Source organism: Pteropus medius, unplaced genomic scaffold (assembly GCF_902729225.1).
Source record: "Pteropus medius unplaced genomic scaffold, Ma_sr-lr_union100, whole genome shotgun sequence".
Taxonomy (NCBI): Eukaryota; Metazoa; Chordata; class Mammalia; order Chiroptera; family Pteropodidae; genus Pteropus; species Pteropus medius.
In genome coordinates, this window is record NW_024349797.1 from 14979180 (window position 1) to 15000369 (window position 21190).

Sequence of the window (21190 nt, forward strand, 5' to 3'; positions counted from 1 at the left end):
GCTGTCGAAAACCACATCAGGTTTCTCACTCTGAGCAACTGTCCTGACCTCTCAGAGCCTCAAAAATGTCTAAGTGCTTCTCTTGGGGCATTTGTACACCTGGCTTCGGGCGGGTCTTTGCATCTGCCTCCTCGACCTCAGCCACGGCCCTCTGGGCTTTGTAGACTCACGAACTGCCTTACTCTGACGTTCATTTGTTCGTTCACTCACTCGACAAGCATTTACTGCGACGGGTCTGTTCCAGGCAGTGTGCTAGAGTCGGGACATGTGTGCCCTCACAGTAGGGATCAGGGGCCCCAGGTAGGACAGTGGCAAGTCCCATCAACACCCCAGGCCTGCTGAGATGGGAAAGGCCTTTTCTGCCAACAGTCACACTGTGGTCCCCAGCCACCCAGACGCAGGAAAATGAGGCTGGACACTGGGCATGGTACAGAACTGCTCCGGGCGGGCAGGTGGGCGGGCAGGCCGGCCTCTCTGGTTGCAGCTCCACGCACACAAGCTGCCTTCCTACGCCAGCATGGCCGCCTACCCCTCTGCACAGTGTGGCTCAATCCTGTGTCCACCGAGACCTTGCTCTTTCTAGAGGAGAAAAAATGAAGAGAAACGGAGGCCGAGCCAAAACAAGCTCATCTCAGACTGTCCACCCAAGCTTCTCTAGTGAGTAGAGGGGTCACAGTGACCACTGAGGGCTGGCAGCACAGGCTGGGGACAGGGCACCTTCAACAGGCATAGGTGTGCCATGGGGACCTCTAAGTCTATTCCTGGGAAGTCTATTCGCTGCTCGGGAAAGGCTGAGAGGTGAGTCTACGCCTCTGTTGTGCACTCAGCTGGTGGACTGCTGTGAAGATTACATTTCAGAAAACGAGAGCCGGGCACACGGCACCAAACGGCTGACAGCCGTGCTGCTCACCTCGGGAGTCGGCAGGCACAGTTTCTAACTCCCTGACGAGTGAAGTTCAGAGGGGTAAGTGACGCACCCAGGTCACCTGTGGGTGAGTGGGACCAGGACCCAACGCCAGGTCTTTGGAGTCTAGACACCAATTTAAGATCCGGCTGACCTTTTAATCCACAGGACCCATGGTGCCTTGCAGTGCCAAGATCCATGGGGGTCGGCTGTGTGCTACGTCCCTGAGAATTACAGTATCCTGTGAGTGACGGAGACCTAGAAATAATGACGTACACAAGATTCGAGATATGAGAAGACAGGCAGACCCTGAGCGCCCCCCACCCCAGCGTGTCAGGGACCTGGGCACTGTGCTGCACTCTGGGCAGCGAGGAGGAAGGCACGCTGGCACGCTCGGAGAAAGGCCTCCCAGAGGCAGTGCTCAGCACCACCACTTAAATCTCACTGGGCCAAAGGACCGGGCCCAGCTGGAGGGGAGGCTGGGGCGGGGGAGATTCATTAAGGAAGAAGGGGGATGCACAGGAGCTGGGGGGTAATCTGCCACATAAGAGATAAAACACACCCTCTGGCCTCTCATTAGAAAGATACGCACACGTGGAAATGATCAGTGGGTGAGGCCGTCGATTGTGTGACACGGATGGGAAACAAGTGGTTAAAGAGTAGAGCCACAGGCAGCCGAGTTCACGACAACCAGCGGGCATCATGGAGGAAGACCTGAGCTGGATGGACAGGCGTCAGGCCAGAGAGAAGCAGGGGGGAGGGGAGACTACAGAAAAGGAGACCCCACCCCCAGTGAACACTGGGCCATCAGAGTATTTGCTAAAACGAACTTGCAGTGCTGGGCAGTGAACCTGACATGTACAGAATTGGGTTAATTATTAATCATAATCCTTGGCTCATGACACTCATCTGTGGTCACACATGGCTCACTTTCACTTAGTTACTTTTCACAATGTAATAACCACCTGCAAACCCACCACCCGAAACAAAGGCTGGGACCTTGACAATAACCCATCTCTAACCGGATGGTGCCCCCGTCCCACCCCCCACCTCCTCTCACCCCAGACACCATCGATCTGAATCAGAAGTGACATTCCCTCGCTCTTTTTCATAGTTTTACTGCATCGGTAAATATTCCTAAAAAGTACATTTTAGTTGCTCTTAACTTTATAAGAAATAGCACCGTATTTAATCTTGGGGAGCACACACTCTTTTTACCTAGTATTTATGATATTGCTAAAATCCATCTGCGTCAGTGCATGTTGCCCTCGTTAATTTGTTTGGACAGCTGTATAATATTCCTTTGTGCAGCCACGTCTCGGTGCATTCACCCATCCCCAACTGATGGGCATCTGGGCTGTTTCCAGGCCTCTGCTGCTGAGAACATCCTTGTACAAGTCTCCTGGGGTCCACGCACAGGAGTCTCTCTCCCGAATACATCTGGGCAGGAAACTGGCTGGGCCACAGGGTCTGTGGATGGTGAACTTTAGGCGTCAATACCAGACTGTTTCCCAAAGTGACTGCACCGATCTGCATTCCCTCCGGCAGTGGGTGAGACACAGAACAGCGAACACTTAGGACATGCTAGAATTCACCGAGAGCTTTGATCCTTCCCAACTCCCTCTTCACAGGGAGCAGACACTGACCCAGAACCACAAACTAACGAGTGGGTCTTGACTGTCAGCCAACCTGACTCTAAAACCCAGTGCTCCCCCCAGCAAGGCCTCCCACTCAACAGGCCAACTCTTGCCAGAGAGAGGCTGAAAGAGCAAGGATGACATTGCAAACAGAGGATTCCATCAAGGAAGATGGCTCAACGGGGTCAATTTCAGGGTCAAGGGCTTAAACACAAACACCCCCAGGCCAGTCTGTATTGGATACAGGCTTTCTCACCCAGGGCTAGGAAATGGGCCCAGGGACGAGCTGTTGTGAGGTCTGACTGGTCTTTACAGCCAGTGTTTTCTCATTCCGTTATTTACTGCCCCTGACTCATGAGCCTCCTCACAGCAAGCCCAAGAGAGCAGGAAGTTGCCGGTGCCACACAGGAATGGACTGCAGCACGAGCTCACCTCCTGCCACCCCATTCCAGCACCTGCTCTCCTTGGCTGAAGACAGGTGCCAGCAATGGCCTTCCACAGCCAGGTCTGGAACCTACACTGGTGTTTGGGCCTCCCACCGAGTACCTTGCTCCCCATTTCCAGTGGGCCTGCTCAAAATCAACACACAAAAACAACTTTCTCTTCCCCTAAGAAGTTTAATTTCTGGAGAATGGATCCACCCTGAGAACAGGATGAGAAAATTTAAATACACGTAAAGGGCTTTGGAGTTGAATATAAGTGTTATGGGATGTCAAAATGGGGCCAGATGGCTGGGCTCTGGACAGGCCCACTGTGAGAAAGCACCTCCATGCAATGGGATTGGACCCTAAAAGGACCCTCGCCTGGGGCTCACCCTCCAGCCTCTAGTGTGACCTCGAGACTGGCAGGGCCCCTCCCCCACGTCATCAGTTTCCTTTTTTGTTTGGTCTTCATACATAGATGCTCAATAAATGTTTGTCCAATAAAAACAAAATGCACATTACTATTCATACAAGAGTACCCAAAAACCTCTGTAAAATGTCACCGGTAGAATTCTGGTCATCTTGGGGTAGATGAAAATATTGCAAGTTTTCAGAAAAGGTTACATAAAGAAATACATCTGTGTTCAACAAGCAGGAGGAAGCAAAGAAGTAAGAGCAAAGTGCCGGTGTATGAGTCAAACGTGTATCTCTAAGGAGGTAAAGCAGTCTCAGGAAAGACAACCAATAACTATACACAAGTCCAAAAGTTTTCAGTAGAATCCTATACACTTAAAAAACTGCTACTGTGAAACAATTCAAATGGAAATAAAAGGAGAGACATGAACCCACCCCTCACTCCAATTCAACAACGAGTAAGATTTACTTTATTCATCTTTTTTTCCTTTTGTTATAAAATAAAAAGAATTTTAAAGTCCAGCATCATGTCATTTTCACCCCTCCATCAGAATGCATCTCTAAAGAACACTGGCATTTTCTTACGTAACCACAATTACATGAGTTAAACATTTTTTCCCTATGTGCTTCTTAAGATGAAGCACTATTTTTGGAGGGGAGTCAGCCCAGCTGTGGGAGATGGGAGGGAGGAGGGGTCGGGAGAGCGTGGATACAGAATCCGTGCTGGTGAAACCTGCAGACAGACGCCCACTGAGGATTTCCGATCTGCCCATCCTAGGCAGGTTTCTGCTTTCTCCCCCTAACGACTGGCCAAGGAGAATGTGAAACTGGGGAGCTGATGACACACAAGGGTGTAGTAATGGTTGGGGGAAAATTAAGCAATTTAATTAAGTAAGTGCCCAACTGACTCCCTGTCTAGCAAGAAAAATGAGCTAAAAACTGGGACGGGAAGCAGTGTGTGCCTGACCCGCCTTTTGTCTAACTTGCTGAGAGTACCACTCCCCTCACGGTCGGGGTCAGGCCCGTGCACACGATGAGTCCTAGAGAAGCACCTGGCTGTGCAGATGCTTAAATCACAAGTGCAGGGGCTTTCTCTACGGGGAGTCCGAGTCTCCCACACTCCTCCTGTCCTTCAAAGGGGGCCATGAGCCACCAGACCCGTCATACATCACCAAAGGGGCCGCATGGGGACACACTCCAAGTCTCGGGAACACCAGTGCACAGGTGCTGAGGACATGGCAGGTATGACAAACCAGCCGGCAAACACAGAAGGAATCTTTTGAGTTTAGGATGCTATCTTCTCTGCATTGTCTATGCCCATGAAGTTGCACATGAAGTTCTTCCTGCTACTGACCCATCGGGAGAGAACGGAAGGTGGCAGCTTTTGCACTTTCTGCCCCAGGTGGCCAGTCTTTTGCTGAGAGAGAGTCCCCTTGGAGGGGATGGCAGGACTGTCTTCTATCTAAACTGGGCCTCTCCTGCAAGACCCAGCTCAGTCCTCTCTCCAGTCCAAGCCCAGCTCCCTGCCTCCTTCCTGATTCCTTCCATCTATGGCGCATTTTCTGAACAGCCCGTTTCAGCAGGGCCGGTCTGACATTTTCTCCTCTCTGTTCATACAGTGTGTCAGCCCTCTCCAGCTAGGATGAATTCTTCAGTGTCAGTGCAGCAGAAAGAATACTGGGTAGAGGTTCAGCAGCCTGAGGTTCTAGTTCCAAACCTACCACTAAATTGAAACAAGTCACAATGTCTCTGGGACTTAGGTTCTTCACCTGTAAAATCAGAGATAACACACACTGTGCAGGGAACACTGTATCCTCCTCATCCCGCCTCGGTGGCAGACAGCACCAACTGATTACAGCTCCTTCACACAGATCCCAGGTCAAGACCTCCTAACCCTTCTCTACAGGCACTCCGGGCGGCCACGGCTAATCCATCTGCACCCCAGAGTAAACCCCTCCCTGGACTAAGAGGTTTCTAAGGACACTGTAAATATGGTGGGCCCCACAACACAGCACCTAGGAGACCATGCAAATTTGGAAACAATTCATCCTTCCCCAGAGTAGCTGGACTCTGAACCGTTGCCTTCATTAGGGATAAGTCTCAGAAGGGTTCTGCGAACTGAAGCCCTTACAAAGCCGTCTGATCTCCAGCTCGGTCTCTGCCTCCACCATGTTCTAAGGTAACTCAAGCCTGAGCTCCCCCAGAGCAGAGACAACGTGTGCTCACCCCAAATCCCACTAGGGGCCCAGGGCTGAGCCCCGATCCCTTGGCCCTGAGGAAGACACCCAGTAGGTGACGGAGAGAAAACAGAGAAGACGGGGCCACCGAGGTTGGGGGATAAGAGCCAGTCTGCCTTCGGCCTGAGCAGTGGGTGCAGGCGGGAGCAGATGCTCCCTGGGTCCCAGAAAACTCAGGGGAGAGACCAGCCTTCCTGGACACGATGCAGACGCAGCTACACCCTCCAACCAGGTCCGTGCCGCCAGGTGCAAATCCTGCTCAGGACACACAGCGTCACCTGACTGTGCCACTGCAACAACTTGTGGCACCGGCTGGAAAGGAGGCCACCACTACCCAGGGCCTGTCGGTCACCCTCGACCCCTCAGGGAAAGAATGAGGCCCTCGCTCTTGAAATGCCTGCCCTCTACCCTCCACGGCTGTGGCCGTCCTCCTCCTTTGCAGCTCCTCATCTGACCAGTCTCTAAGGTCAGGTCAGAGCCCTCCTGAAGGACACCATGGCTCTGGCTTCCATGCTCCACTGCACCCCCTTCTCAGCAGCTGTCAGGCCCCCAAGCCCTTGGGCCTTCCTCCCGAAGCCACGAGAAGCTTGAAACCCAGTTGTCTGCAGGAGCCCCCTTCTACCCACCATCAGTTCAGAGTGGGAGACGAGATGACAGCCACCCTGTGCCCTGACTCTGCCAGGTGCCCGGAGCAGTCAGCTGGACAGAGCATGCTTATAGCCCAGGCCCGCCGTGCTCCAGTGGGGGTCCTTGCTCCACTGAGGGGTCGGACCAGGGGGCCATAAAGGGCCCCAGACAAAACCGGCTGTCTTTAATGGAGCCCTCCGCCCCCCAGCACCAAGGAAACGCAAGGCTCTCCCTCACTCTCTCCTTGCAAGGAACCCGAGAAAAAGGGGGTGGGGAGAAGGGAGGAGCCCAGGGCCGTCCTGCCTCCTCAAAGGTCCAGTAACTTACTGAGCCCCATCCTTATTCGCTGAGGATGCCGGGTATCCATTTACTTAGCAAAACCAGTTCTTGCTGCTTCTGCCAGATCCTGGCGGTGCGGGGCTTGGTCAACGGCGGTAGGAAACCGGACACCCCTGGGAACAGCGCCATTCTTGGGGACATGAAGCGCTGGGAAAAGACACAAGCACTCCCGCGGGTTATGAACCATTTTATTGTCGACTGCGAGCTGAGACAGGGAGCTGGAGTCGCCAACGGAGAGGACATACCACCGAAATGCGATCGCCTCAAACCACGGAGGCCCGTTTTTCTCACAGTGAGACAGAAACAAATCTATCTGTGTGTAAACTTCCAGTAACAGGTCATGCTGTGAAACCTGCCAAAAGGCAGCGGCCCTCGAGCTCCAGTATGAAGGCCAATTCTGCACCTTGTGTGAGGGGAGGTCTTCTGGGGACCACAGGCACTGGAGCATCCTGGGAAGGCATTCTGAGGATGCCACACCTGGGACCCCAGAGCACTGGTGCAACCAGTAAGACTAAGGTGAGAGAATCAACGCATCAAATCCAAGCCACGAGGGTCAAGTTTTCTCAGGAGGAAAGACCTGAGAACTGTGCACCAGAAGGAAGCAGCTCACTACCCCGCCCCCCATCTCACACCTCGGACCCCCTCGGCCACTCTCTCCTGCATTTCCTGCTGCTCCCAGAGCCAGGTGGTGAATCAGACTGTCAGTGTGGTGCTATTAAGCCACATGCTTGGACTCTGGGCCCTGCTGTCCTCGCTTCCCTCCCTCCCTGGTCACACACAGCCCCCAGGTGGATCCAAGCCCACTAGTGTGCCCTTGGTCACCAGACAATCCCAGGAGAGGACACATGGCTGCATCTGGCTGCATCTAGTGATGCCCCAAACCCTAACCCTCAAATCCACAGCATGGGGTGGCTCTTAGGTCACCATCCACCCAACATCAAAGGACAATACAGTCCCTACTCTCTAAAGACAATTTGTTTTCTTTCAGAGTAATTTCTCCACATGAAGCAATGCAATGTGATCATTTAGATTCCCAAGAGCCTTTTCTAATGAGCTACGTCGTGAGACCAGCAGCCACTTCGTGAGATCAGCACCACCTTCCTTTCTGACACAGAAAAGGCCCACCAGGAGCACAGCACCCTGGGCTAGTTTTGCTCTATGGTCTAGGTGTGCAGGTCTGCAGGACCCCGAAGCATAGAACACCAGTGAAAAGTGCAGAGCAGGAGTTTCACCTATCGGATGCAGAATACTTCTAACAACCTAGGAAAAAAGTCTACCAACAAATGTCATCCAGCCGCAGTCAGAATGAGTCCTCTCTGTCTCTCTCCCATACCCAGAGTTCTCTTGTCCCACTGAAACAAAGAACATGAACACCAGAAACGCCCCAGTGTCTATACTCCCCACCCCCATCAGACCATGGCCCACATCACCTCCAGTTCTGACACACAGTGGTACCCAGGCACGCAGCTCAGAGATGGGAGCCTCCCGCAGCCTTAGTGAGATAGAGCCAACAGGCGGGAACCAGCAAGGTGCCAAGTGACTTGCATGCTCAGCTCCGAGGCGGGGGCTTCCATTCCCACAGGAAGCCATTCCTGTGTTTGCAGACTGGCTTCAGGTCACCAGGTGGTGGGTGGCTTTGAAGCCAGAAGCTGATGCCCTTCCTGGGTGTGCCAAACAGGGGTCTGAATATTCTGGGGTTTTCGAGGTTCTTTTTTGTCCTCAGGGAGGTATAGGGCTCACGGCTTATGGCACCTCTCCACACACTTCCTCATCTCCTAGAAAACTACCCACATGCATTTTTATTTCAGAGGCCACACAACGCAGAAGAAAACACTGCACTAGGAGCAGAAAGGCCTGGGTCCCAATTTCAGTCTGATATCCACCAGCTGTGTGACCCTGAGCAAGCCACTCCACATCCCAGGGCCTCGGATCCTCATCTGTAAAATGGGGTAATAATGCCTGAGCCAATTGCCTCATACATTTTATAGATCTTTTGATGACTGAGAGTTCTCTCTCTTATGATGAACCTATAATTAAAAAAAATAAACGCAGCCAGAAGACTCATGTCAGGGCCAAGAGGCCTGTGTGTGTTTGCACAAGCGTGCGCACACATATAATCTCATCATGGCCACATCTTGACTCCTTACTGCTGTGGCAGCTGACAGTTTCTTTCTAGAGGCCAATCTGTGAGTTTTCTGCCCATACAGCCTGCGTGGCATGCTGTAAACTCCCATAGTGCCCACAGTATGGTGTGGGATGTGAGAGCTCAAAGGGGAAGGACCCTCGCCGCCTCCCAAGGCCGGCACCCTTCCTCCTCATGCCCAGTGCCGGGGTGACCTGAGGGGTCCAGGCTCTGTTGTCGAGGGCTATGAACCAGTCTCGTCCTCTAGACCACCTGAAGGGCCTTACAACCAACTACGGCACCTCTGCCAAAGAAGGTGACCTGTGCCCGCTGCGGCAGGCCGGTTCTGGGCACCCTCTGCCATCAAGTGCGAGAACGGCAGTGACTGCCAATACTTACATGCCAAGTGCCAGGCACTCTCCTATGGATTTTAAATATTCTGATTTCTTTATCCTCAGTCCAACCATGTTGTGAGTCCCATTTTATGAAGAAACTGAGGCACAAAGAAGTAGACTGACCAGGCCCAGGGTGATAGCTTTTGGTGCAACCGTTCATGCCAAAAATGCATGGTTTCTGGTGCAAGGACTTTGCTAGAAAAGCAAATGAACTGCAGAATTGGAAACACAAAATGTTTATGCAAAGATCGTTTAACTTGTTTGTGGAATTTGTTGTCAGACAGTTTCAGCTCTGAACCTAGCGACAGTGCTTCTGAGTGGCAGGCACTCAGCGGAGGGGAGGACTTCGGAGAGGCAGCTAGCCTGGAGCTGAGTGACAACTGGGGGACAAGAGCACCTAGGGTTTTCTGCAAAGGCCTGTCAAGGGGAAGGGGGCTCAAGGGGACTAGAAGCACCTCACACCCTGGACGACCTTTCTGGATGGCTGAAACTGGAAACGAGATTAATTACACACATGACGACCAAACCAGGAGCAATGAGCTCATCTAAGAACTTCCACGGTCTCTAACAATAGACTGTGTTTTTCAGCCTATTGGTGGGGGCTCAGGAACAAGCCTCTCGGGTTCAAAGGCCTGTGCTGCTAAGAGGAGCACCTGGAGGCTCTGCCTAGTCTCCTGCCCAGGGAGGTCCAGAATGAGGGTCAGGTGATGTTTAGGGCTCCAGTGGGTCTTTCCTCAGGGCCCCCACTAAGGCTAAGCCTCCTGGGCAGCATGCATTGTAGGAATCACACTCTAGACAAAAACCCTCCGGAGCTGACAGCTGCCACACATGTCTGAGCGCTCCCTTTCTAGCTCCTTCAAAGTTCCAAAGCCAGATGCAAACAAGAAAAATCCCAAGCTCCCTTGCCCTGTCTTGTTAGGCTGGAAAAAGGCACGGGAAGCAAATTCAGATGTGCTCCAGCGGATCTGCCCACATCATGCAGACAAGCCAGAGCCACCACCACGACTTTCTAGAAGGCTACCGAAGATCCTTGGCTGATGCCTGATGGGAAACAAGGCAAGGAGGGGAGGAAGCAACCATAGGGGACAGGAGCCGAGACCTCGGGTCCGGGAGTCACCTTCACATCGCTGAAGGGACTAAAGGAAACCACTCGATGGCCCCATATTTGTTTTCCCATTTGTTGTTATCAGGCTGACTAGGATTACTGGTTCTCAGCCTGGCTACTCATCAGAATCATCCAATTAGAAACACCTAAGAGAACTTTTAAACTGTATCGATACCCAAGCCCACTGGACCAGTTAAATTTGACGCTCAAACTCTGGGAAGCGGGGTGGGAAGGCTGGGCCCGAGGGGTGAGAACCATCACACTGGGCCACTCCTCACATCCCTTCGGACTTTAACATCCCACCGGGCACACACCAGAAGAACCTGTTCTGAAACAACCCTCATTAAGAGTCACCCAAATCTTAACACATTTATCGAGTCCCAGGGCTGTCCCAACTGTGCCTCTGGCCAGCAAGTGGGAGAGGACCGGGTGGTAAGTGAGCGCCAACTAACATCTGACCTGATCTGTCATGTCACATGGGCGCTGGGTTCCAGCTCTGCTGTTATTTACTGTCCCACTTCCCCACTACCCGGCCCCAGTCCCCACTCCATGTGAGATGAGGAAACTGGGCCTTGCGGCTCTGGGCCACCTCAGCCCAACTTTCCCACACTCCTGATGCAGACTCTACCCGCTGGGCTGCGTGCACTGCAAGGTCCAGGCAGGTACCAGGCAGCGCCTACTCGGAGAAACGCCCTGGGCTAAGGTATCTGTCATGCTCTGCCACAGTGACTCTGAATTCTGGCTGAGGGCCTCGGCCTTTCCTGTGCAACAAGCTGCTGTGACCTCAGAGACCAGACCATGACTATGTCTGCTGCCCCGGGCTTTACTCAGACTCTCAAATCAAGCTCTCAAACTGACCTGTAAATAAGAAACACACATGGCGAGCTTGTGAAACACAGAAAATGACTAAAAAAGGATCGAAACACTCCAACACATGACGTTTCAGCCAAATAAAGACATATCTGTTCTCACAGAGGGCTGTGCCTCAGAAGCACCCGTGGGGATAGAGATGTTGACTCCTCCCCTTTGGAGCCGGGGTAAAGGACTTCCTCGGGTATTAATAGCCCTCAGCTGTCCCCACGAAAGCCACAGTTCCCTTCCCAGGGAAGGGCCATCGAAGGACCGTGAACTATGAACCACTTTAATGTGCTGAGGTGGCAGGACGGTGGGGGAACATCTGCCTTCTCCCTTTTTATGCAAAGATTTATTCTGATTACTATCATTTATGTGATAAAAATAGAAGGCAGGAAAGAAACTGCACAGGTTCCTGGTTCTGTGCAGTGAGCCAAGGCCTCCCTGGGGAGATAGACTAGTTGCCAGACGGGAAAGCACCTCTCCCCCAGGAACAGCTCACCAGCCCAAGGCAGGTGTCAGTCTGGATGCCAGACCAGCACCAGATCTGAGGAAACCAAGGGGTGCAGGGAACACTCCTGCCCCCGCCCCAGCGAGGGTCAAGGCAGTTCATTTTAAGGCTTCAGCTGCTAATGGCCAGAGTGGGGCCTCTACAGGCCCGGTAGGGGTAGGTAAGGTGAGAAAGAGAAACTGGCTCCGCCCCCTCCCATCCCCCAAGTCCAGACACTGAAATGAGAACAGGGGACTGTGTGCCTTGACCCTGCTACCACCTTCCTCCTGCCCTCCCCGGCTCTGTCAGGGGAAGCTGCCAACTGCTCTGCTAGAGAGATGTGATTCCAAGTTAAAGCTGAAGTCGCTGACCTAGACCCAAAAGCCTTCAAGGGGAAAGGGATGCTTCCGTGCCTGACAGTTTAATTCTGGTTTAACTTAAGCACGAACTTCTAAAAGGTCCTTACATCCCAGGACTATCTATCATCAACAGGAGCATCTTGGCTGCTGGAACTTAAGATTAATTGCTTTGATGTGGAAAAACCCCTATGCTGACTCCAAGGGAAAAGGTTTTTCTTTTAAAACAAACAAGAAAAGAAGAGGGGTAAACAAAACAAAACAAAACAAAAAATGCTGACTGGTCCTGCTCAGTAAGTAGATGTGCCCTGTCACTTCGCCACTTTTAAAGCTGGTGCCAGGGCTTCAAGCCCCTTTGTGATTACAACTCATACATTCTTATTAGATGTCCTCTTCATTCCTTCAGAAAATATTCGAGACCACCGTCTGGCACACAGCCAAATGCTCCATAAAACCTTCTATCCTCTTAACTTATGCTTTTAGCATCTCCATCTCATTACCATATTACACAGGGTGGGAACTCATCTAACTCAGTGTAACAGCCAAAGCGTGGCATGCACTCTGAGCTAAAATGCAGAAATAATACAAGCCGGCATCCCAGAGGTATCAGATTTGATCTAAGGCCCCTGCTGCACAGAGCCTTGGGGCTGTAATGCAAGGGTTACTCAGAGCACTCAGCAGTCCAACCTCTTGGTTTTCTAACTGGCTATTCCAAACCACACTGCTAGACCCTAAGGGATAAAGCCCACAGCTACACCTGCTGCATCCCTGACAAAGCCATCAAAACCACCTTCCAGGTACCATATGCAAAAAGCCAACAGCTGGTCTCATTTTATTACAGGATTCTGGAGCCTGAATAAAACAAACAAACCAATAATAAATAAAAAATCTAAATCGACCCAGAGAGTCCCAAAGCCCAGAGAGTGGCGTAAAAACATCTTCCATCCTTTGAGTCACAGGTCACCTATTGGAACCAGAGTGGAAAGTACAGTGGTCTCCAGAAAGAAAGGGTATGAGTTCAGTCCTTTTTTCAGTAAAATTTTGGTAGAACACACATAACAAAAAACTACATGAACGGCACATGAACATTTACCATCCTAATCAATCTTAAACATTAAGCTCAGTAGTATTAAGTACATTCACATTATTGCACCATTCTCCAGAATTATTTTTCTCTTGCAAAACCAAACTCAGGTTTTAATGGGTTAAATAATAGCTCCCCATTTCCTCCCCCCTTTACTGGGCCGACAACCACTATTCTACTTCTGTCTCTAAGATCTGACTGCTCCGGTTCCCATGGATTAGTGGAATCAGACTGTATGTGTCTTTTTGTGACTGGCTAATTTCACTTAGCATAATATACTCCAGGTCCAGCCATGTGGTAGCATACATCAGAATTTTTTTCCTTTTTAAGGCTGAATGATATTCCATTGTACATCCGCCACATTTTGGTAATCCATTCACCCTCTGATGGACACTTGGGTGCTTCTACCTCTTGGCTTTTGTAAATAACACTGCTATGAACGTGGGTGGTGGTCTTCGCTTTTACAAGTCAAAGATGATTTCTAAAATCAGGTAGCTTCCTAAAAGACTGAAAGTTAGATTTTCCTGAGCATACCATATTCCTTATTTGTTTTTGGTCTACTCTGGAGTTTAAAGTCAAGTTACACGTCACACTTCCTAAACTCTTTCCGACCAAATCTGAACATACACTGGATTTCAAAGTCACATCATGAATTCCGCCTCCCAACTCCATCTGGCCGCTCTCAACCCTCCAGAGCCACCACAACAGCTACTCCCAGCTGACCCTGTCCCCACCAGCCCGGCCATCTCCAGTGGTTCAAGTTCTCACTTCCTGAGACTGTACCTATGAAGCTCTTCAACAGACCCATTTAAATGACCTGTGAACTTTGGCAATGGATGACCTCTTCCTACCATGTGCCCCAGCCCAGTAAATCTGGAGGTGGGCTGCTTATGGACCTGGAATGCTGAGGTCCTGACTTCAACCCCCCAGACCAGGGAGGACAACCCAGTGGAACTAGAGGAGAATCCTTTCAAACAGAAAAAAAAAAAGAAAAGAGAAAGGCTTCACTGGTCACATTTCCAATTACTTTCTGTTTAAAAAGGCTGTTTTGAGTTTAAAAGACAAGATTAAAGGCTTGTCAAAGTGGCTTTGCCTTAAGAAATCAATGTGCCCCACCTTTTGAACCCCAAGGTCAATAAAGGCCCAGAATTTCAATACAGGTGATGCATTTAAGTAGCAACGTTTTAGAGGGCAGCCCATCATATAAACCTGCCCTGGGGAGTTCTCAGCCGGTATCGGACTCCCAGGCCAGCAGGGCACAGCCAGACCAGTTGTGCTGCTTCTTTTGGACAGAGTTCATGGAACCACCGTAGGCAAATCCAAGCGAAGTATCAGCAAGCATGAGGGCAGCCCTTCAGTGGCAGTCATTATGTTGCTAGGCCCTGGGGGGCAAAGGCAGCCCACCAGAGTTCTGCCCTGAAGAAGCCTGCAAGCTGGTGTGGGACACAGAGAAGGTGATGATGGTGATGATAAAAATAAACTCAGGTTCAGTGTGCATGGGCTTCACAGAGGCAGACAAGCGACGGTGCTGCAGGAGGAGAAAGTGCCAAGGCAAGACGCAGGAGTGGGGGGGAGGGGGTAAAGACAGGACAACCACCGGGGAACGCGTGCGGCCCATGCTCACCGCTCCAGCTCCGCAGCAGGCACCACGCTAAGCACCTCGCATGTACTCTCTCTCTCTCTCTCTCTCATCGTCACAACCCAGAGTCCAGTCCAGTTATTCCCATCTGACCAAGGAATCGGCTTGGAGGAGTCAGGCCAGGTGGCTCGTCCCAAGTCAGGGCTGGGGGACTCCGAGGCGTGCAGAGGAAATGAAGGAGGCCTGCCGTTTGCAGGACAAAAAGCACGATGCTGTCAGGCCCCTGGGGAGCAGGGCGAGGGGCCGACTCAGTACAAGCAGTACAGGCGGGCTGAGCCAGGGTCACGGGTGGTGATGAAAGGGGAAACAGGACAGATCTGAGCACCTCCGCCTCCCAGGTGACCTGCACCCCATCCTCATTTGCTTTCCTCTGACAGTCTGGACAAGCTGTTTTGAATGAACTGCACCAGGTGGCTAAAGAAGAGCCCAGAGTTACTGGAAACCACCAGCATTTCTTTCTTCCGGCACCTCAAGCCTGAGACATTTACAGCTGCGAAACATCTACATCTACATCGGGAAAATACAATTTTGTAAGTTCTATAAAATTCAAATGTCCCAAATTCTCACCCCAACAAGAAGAGCTAGGGGGTCAGAAGACCAACTGAGCACAAAAATGCTAAAACTGCTTCGAAGTGTCTGCTACGAGTAGCCACAATTCCACCCTTTAAAGGGAAATAAACGAATGACTGGCTATAGGAACAGGAGGGTGAACCTGCTCAGTTGCTGTGGTGTGGAAAGGGGGCATTTATTTTGAAAGTTTTAAAGTCATTAAGGCTAAACATCAGAAAGCTCAAGAGAGCCGAGCTGGCGAGACAAAGTTGAACACAATGAATTTAATTTCTACCCCCCAGGGACTGAGCTATCCTGTACCTGACATATGGCATCTCCATCAACAAAGCAAATACCACATGAAAAGCCTGCAGGTTGGCGTGAAAGCAGCAGGGAACCCTCTGAGGTGGTGGGGGGGGGGGGGGCGGTTCAAAAGGCTCCAGTCATGCACCCCTCGCCATCCCCTACCCTACCCTGCACGTTGGTCCTGGTTTCCCCCCACCAACCCCCTAAACACTCAGGCCCTGAGTACCTGATATGTGTCAGGCACTGAAGGGACACAGGATGAATAAAGCAGGGCCCTGCCTTCAGTCATTCAATAGTCTGAAAAGGGGCAACAGGTCAGGGACCTTTGCAGGGTCATTTCAGCCTAGAGATAGGATCCTGGGCCCTGGCCCAGTACCATAATGTGTTTTCTGAATATAATGACTTAGTTTCTGAATTACTTACTCCACTGAGTCATGGCTTCTATTGTTCTGTATCTTGTCATTAACACGTTGATGGTAGACAGTGAAAGACACACGAAGACAAAGATGCAGTGCCTGCTTTTAAAGAGTTTCATTACTGGCTGCAGAAAGGCTTCCAAAAGATAATATGCCTAAGACGCGCAGTACGCTGTAAGCACACAGTAAGCTGAAGACAAAAAGCTCATATAGGAGAAAAACGTGCAGGGCAGAAGTCAGGCGCACACGTGCACAGGTACTGGACGAATCCAAACCACCCAGAGAGCGTAGCCTTTGGAAAGGCTCTTCTGTAATCTGCTCACTAACAAATGAATGAAGCATGGCCCAGAGAGGCAGGACTGCCCACGACCTCTTCTGTTAGACCCCAAGCACCTGATCCTCACCATCAGCCTAAGGCCCAATTACATCCTCCATACGATCCTTGAGGCAGGCACTATTAGAGATGATGTTACCCAAGGCCATAATCTGAGTGGTGAGCTCCAAGGAACCCATGCCTATACCTTCTGCCTCCGCAGTCAAAGGCTTGCGGCTGCTTTTCTATTTGTACTTAGATTTGTGTCTCACGTCCTCCACTTACAGAAGCGAGTTGGCCCTTCCATCTGCAGAATACAGACTAAGCAAAGCAGCCCCTGCAGAGTCAGCCTGGGAGCATGAGCTATTGCTAGTAGGGTTCACTGACTCAAGAAACTTAAGAGTTGTTTCATTCGAGCCTTGCAACCTATAATGTGGTATTACCCACATTTTATAGGTGAAGTTAAATGATGCACGGTAAGTCACCTTGCTAATAATAGTGACAAACAAGTTTCTAGACCCTTGAAAGAATTAAATGACCCAACTCGACATAGTAAGGGAGCTCGCCCTTTCTTCTGCCCTCCCACCTCCCACCCTGTTCTTCCCCCTGTGGCTTCACATTCCTGACCTTCCGAAGGACCAGAGAAGCCACCCCACAGAGCTGGCTCATCCATGCCACTGGGCAGTGGCTAAGCTCCTACTCCCAGCTAAGAAAGCAAGCCTGACTACCTCCTACGGAGCCAACACCAGAGTCACCTGGGGAGCAGCTAATGGAAGCCAATGGAGGCTTTCCCCCAATCCCAAGTTGCGCTGTACTCCACCTCTTCCCATGGAAAATAGTCCCATATTTAGAACACCATCCCTCTCCCCTTAACCTGAAACCCAACTGTAAACCAACAGAGAACCCCTGCATTGTACGGCTGGTGGCCTGTCCACCCTTCTGAAACCTCTACCTCCCCTCAAAATAACACCAATCAACTCAGAGTTGGGGTACAAGATGTGGCCTCAACATCCCTATGGCTGAACCCATCAGTTTAAGACAAGCACTTCCTCATCCTCATTACTAGAAAAATAAAAATGAAATATTGTAAAGGACCAAGGCCCCGAATGCCACAGCAAAGTAGTAGAAAAACTCCGCCTTCATAAAAAGAACAGTTGAGTAACAAAAACTGCTATTAGCCCTGGACATGAGCCACGCAGCCGGCTCCACGCAGGGGCAGAGCCTGTCCGGGCAAGTCCTTCCGAGGCTCCCTCTGACAAACCAGTTATAACACCAAACTCGCTGATCTTGGCAGTGAACACCAAAACCCACGGCAAACGAGACTGTTTTTTTTCCTTTTAAAAACCTGAGAAATCCATTTCCCTCCTTTTTGTCACGAGCAGAATGGCACCTCTTACCACATCCCACCTTGCCGGTGTTCGGGGTCCTGTGAGACAAGCTGTGCTTCTAACTTCATTTTCACAAACCGGGCCGCTCATGAGCGCGGTTCTGAACGCGCAGTGAGCAAGACCTCGCCGGAAATGAGGCCAATTAGCGCCATCAAAAAGTAGCCCAGCGTTTTCAGTCTCGGTTTTAGCTGATGTGCTGCTGGAGGCACGAACTCAGACTTCTTGCCCGATGATGGGGAGACCGCCCAGCTTCCCATCCCCGACAGCTTTTTCGCTCTCTCCTGTGCGTGAATCTTCTGTGAAGGGCTCAAAAACACAACGATTTTTAAATGAATGGCCACGAATTAAGAGAGAACTTGAGCACAAGGTGAAAACTAAATACACAGAGAGAGAACATAAATCAGAAACAAGAGAAAATCCAGATTTGCAAACGTGAAGATCTGGGTGGGCCTTTGGGTCCACCGTGTACGAGGCATTTGGGCTCAGTCTTTGCGGAACTGACCAAACTGGCAGCCCACAGGGACCTCGGTGGCACGCTGGACACCTGGGAGCAAAGGGTAAGACTCTGGAGCCTAGAGCTATTTCCTTTGCATTAAGAAGAGAGTGGCAGCTCAGGGACAGAAGGGCGCTCCTACAATTCAAGGTGTGGACTCAAGGCCAGGAGGAGGAGTCCACAGAGGCCACAAAGACTGTGTCTGCACACTCTCCCCTCCCCCCACCCCATCCCCCTGCTTTAAACCTCCATGGCCTGGCAGAATTCCAGCGCTGCTAATTGCATAGAGACCCCCTTTAGCCCCTCCCCATCCTGCAGGTGGCCTGATTCCTCTGCTTCCTGCTTCTCTGGGGGGTGCGTGGGGGGGGGGGGAATGGAGAAGGGGCCCGAGACCAACTGCTGCCTTGGTCCCACCCACTGCCCAGCCCAGGAAGTGGTGGTTTCAGAGGTGCCTGAAGCAATCCAGTCCCTTCCTCTGGGGCTCTGCTGATGTGAAATCTAGTTAACAAGGCGGGGGTGGGGCTGGCAAGCAGGTGACCCTCCAGAAGCTAGCCCTGGATCCACCCCACCCTGCTGTCAGTGCAGATCATATAAACCTCATATAAACCTCCACTGCAGCAAGCCCCTTCTCTACAGGACTGATTGCAGAAAGCTTGATTTTTAGAAAGAAGTTTCCCCAAGCAGCCACTGACCAAGAAAACGTGCAGCTCTCTGGGCTGTTTCCTTAGGTTACTCCATGATCCTCGCTTTCCCACTCTGCAACACAGGGACAGCAATTTCTTCCTCACAATGAGGCTAGAAAGCTCCTAGCCTAGTGCCTGGCTCACAGTAGGCAACCAGCCATTTCTCTCAACCTTTTGATTGGGGCACAGAGCTGAATCCCAAAGTTCCTGGTTGCCATTCAATATCCCTCAACAGCTTTTCTTCTAAAAACAAAAAGAAAAGAAACCAAGTCCAACTGGCAGTCGCACGTCTCGCAGAAACAAAACTTGCCTCTGGGAAGGTTTGAGACCGTGCAGTACGTAACTGGATGTCCTCACAGGTCAGAAGCAAACACCTCACATCTAGTGTGGAAAAGAACCCTAGTGGCACTGAAAGCTGCTGCCCTTCTGTGGCCCCTGTCCAGGTGACTCAGAGCCACTGCCACGCAGCCCCTGCGGGGCCCTGCCTGGAAGCTGGAGGGAGGGTGGGGGCAGATCTCCTGTAGAGCTTAGCTTTCTGGAGCCTGAGAAAGCATTTTATCTTCCCGAGATGTTTGCTCCAGGTGGGGCACCGAGCAAGCTGCTGTCTACAAGGCCAAGTGGCCAATATCCCCCATGGGTGTCAGAATTCGTCCCTCTCCTCTGCCCTTGCCTTGGTCACTACCTGCCATGACTCCCTACTCCCTCCTGACACAATCCATTCTCCATGAGGGTGCCGATGTTTTCTTTTTTAACTTTCCCTTTTAGAAGTTCTCCAGGGACTCCTGAGGTCTTCAGGATGAAGTTCAAATTTGTTAGCATGGCATCCGCCCCCTAGAACCTTGCCATGTTTCCGGCCTCGCCCATCAGCACTCCCCACAGACACCAGCACTCCCCAGACACCCCAACCTCTAGCCACTCTAAAGTGACTAAATCAGTCCTCAGGCTGTTTTATGTCTCCATGGTCTTCGGGTGTTGTTACTCTCCCAGAACACCCCTTATGCACCCCGTTTCCTGCCAGTCTAGCTCTCTGCAGATCCTTTAAGACTCAGGTCAAGTGTCATCCCCTTTAGAAAGCTCCCCATGAGTTTTGCCTTTCCCAGGCTGGGGAATTCCTCCTATGTCCTGTGATATCCCCCGTGTACTGTGCACACACAGGTGTCACCGTGGTTGGTTTAACTGGCCTCTCCCACCCCACTAGACGTGAGCATCTCAGGCAGGAGAACAGCCTTAAGAATAAGAAAGAGACAAAAAAAAAAAAAAGAAAGAAAAAAAGGTGATCCCTGGCGAGCCACACCCACCTCTCTGGGTCACTGGAGCTTCCTCTTCCCACATTTCATCACTCTACACTAGAGAGGATGAGGGCAGGGGGGTGGGGACAGGAAGCAGGAGGAAGAGGAAAGGAGGGGTCCACATAGACCACTGCCCTACTCAGGCTCACTTCCCAACTGTCTGGAAGGTTCTCTCTTGAACTTTACACTGAAAAAGAACATTCACAGGGGAGTTGGTGAGCTCCTGGGTCAAGTACATGGCAGACAGAGGGCTCCCACTGCTCATGTGGACAGGGCACAGGGGCCTCCCTGATGAAAGCCCGGTCCCGGGGCTGAACCACCCAGCCTCATGGCTGTGCTCTCGCCATGCCATGGTAACCTGCGGCTGTCCTACTGGAGATTCCAGACCAGCATCCAGTGATTCTCCGACACACGTAAGTTTGCCCAGACGTACAGTAAGAATAATCTCAGACCTTTGTCTGCATGACAGAGACACAGAAATCAGTGTTCAACAGCAATATAGAACCCTGCATTCTGACAGGTACTGTCACGAGGGCATAAACAGGCAAGTCAACAAAGAAAAACAAAAGGTTAAAAAAAAAAGCAATTTGGGCAATAAGTAGCAAAAGTCTTCAAAGTATTCATGCCCTTTGGCCCAGGAATTCCATGCTAGGAATTTATCGTAAGGAAATAAAAACTGTTGTTGAAAGATTTATGTAGCAAGCATGCTCACAGTGGTACTGTTTGTAACTCCGAGACAGAAATGAGTGCCATAGCCACATGGTGAAATGCCAGGTAAATACTAAAACCCTTACCATGAACGTATGTTTTACAACATTGGAAAATCTCACTACACGGTAAATGAAAGGGTTACAAAGAGTATGACATGATCCACAGCTTGAAACACACACAAAAAGTCAGAAAGCATAAATACCAAAATGTTAACAATAGTATCTGTAGATGGTGAGATAATACATTTAATTTTCTTTATATTTCCCAGTCTGTACTCAGAAAATATTTTTATAGTCAAAAATCTTACTTTTAATTTCCTCAGGATGTATATTTAAGCCACAAAATCAAGAATATCCATCTCACAGCCCTCCTCTTTAACTCTGAAAGTCAGAAGTGGAGTAAGTCATTTCTCTTCTGCA

The 21190-nt window shown here is 50.9% G+C and overlaps 1 protein-coding gene and 1 long non-coding RNA gene across 2 annotated transcripts in view; both read right to left on the bottom strand.

Annotated features, from left to right (window-relative positions):
* Nucleotides 1-21190, bottom strand: part of CCDC88C (coiled-coil and HOOK domain protein 88C) — a 113898-nt gene that overhangs the window by 80354 nt on the left and 12354 nt on the right. The window lies entirely within an intron of this gene.
* LOC120619614 (uncharacterized) lies at nt 17542-20006 on the bottom strand. Its single transcript, XR_005657578.1, has 2 exons — nt 18781-20006; nt 17542-17901 (listed from the first exon to the last, which is right to left on the bottom strand). It is a non-coding gene; the product is annotated as an uncharacterized LOC120619614 (long non-coding RNA).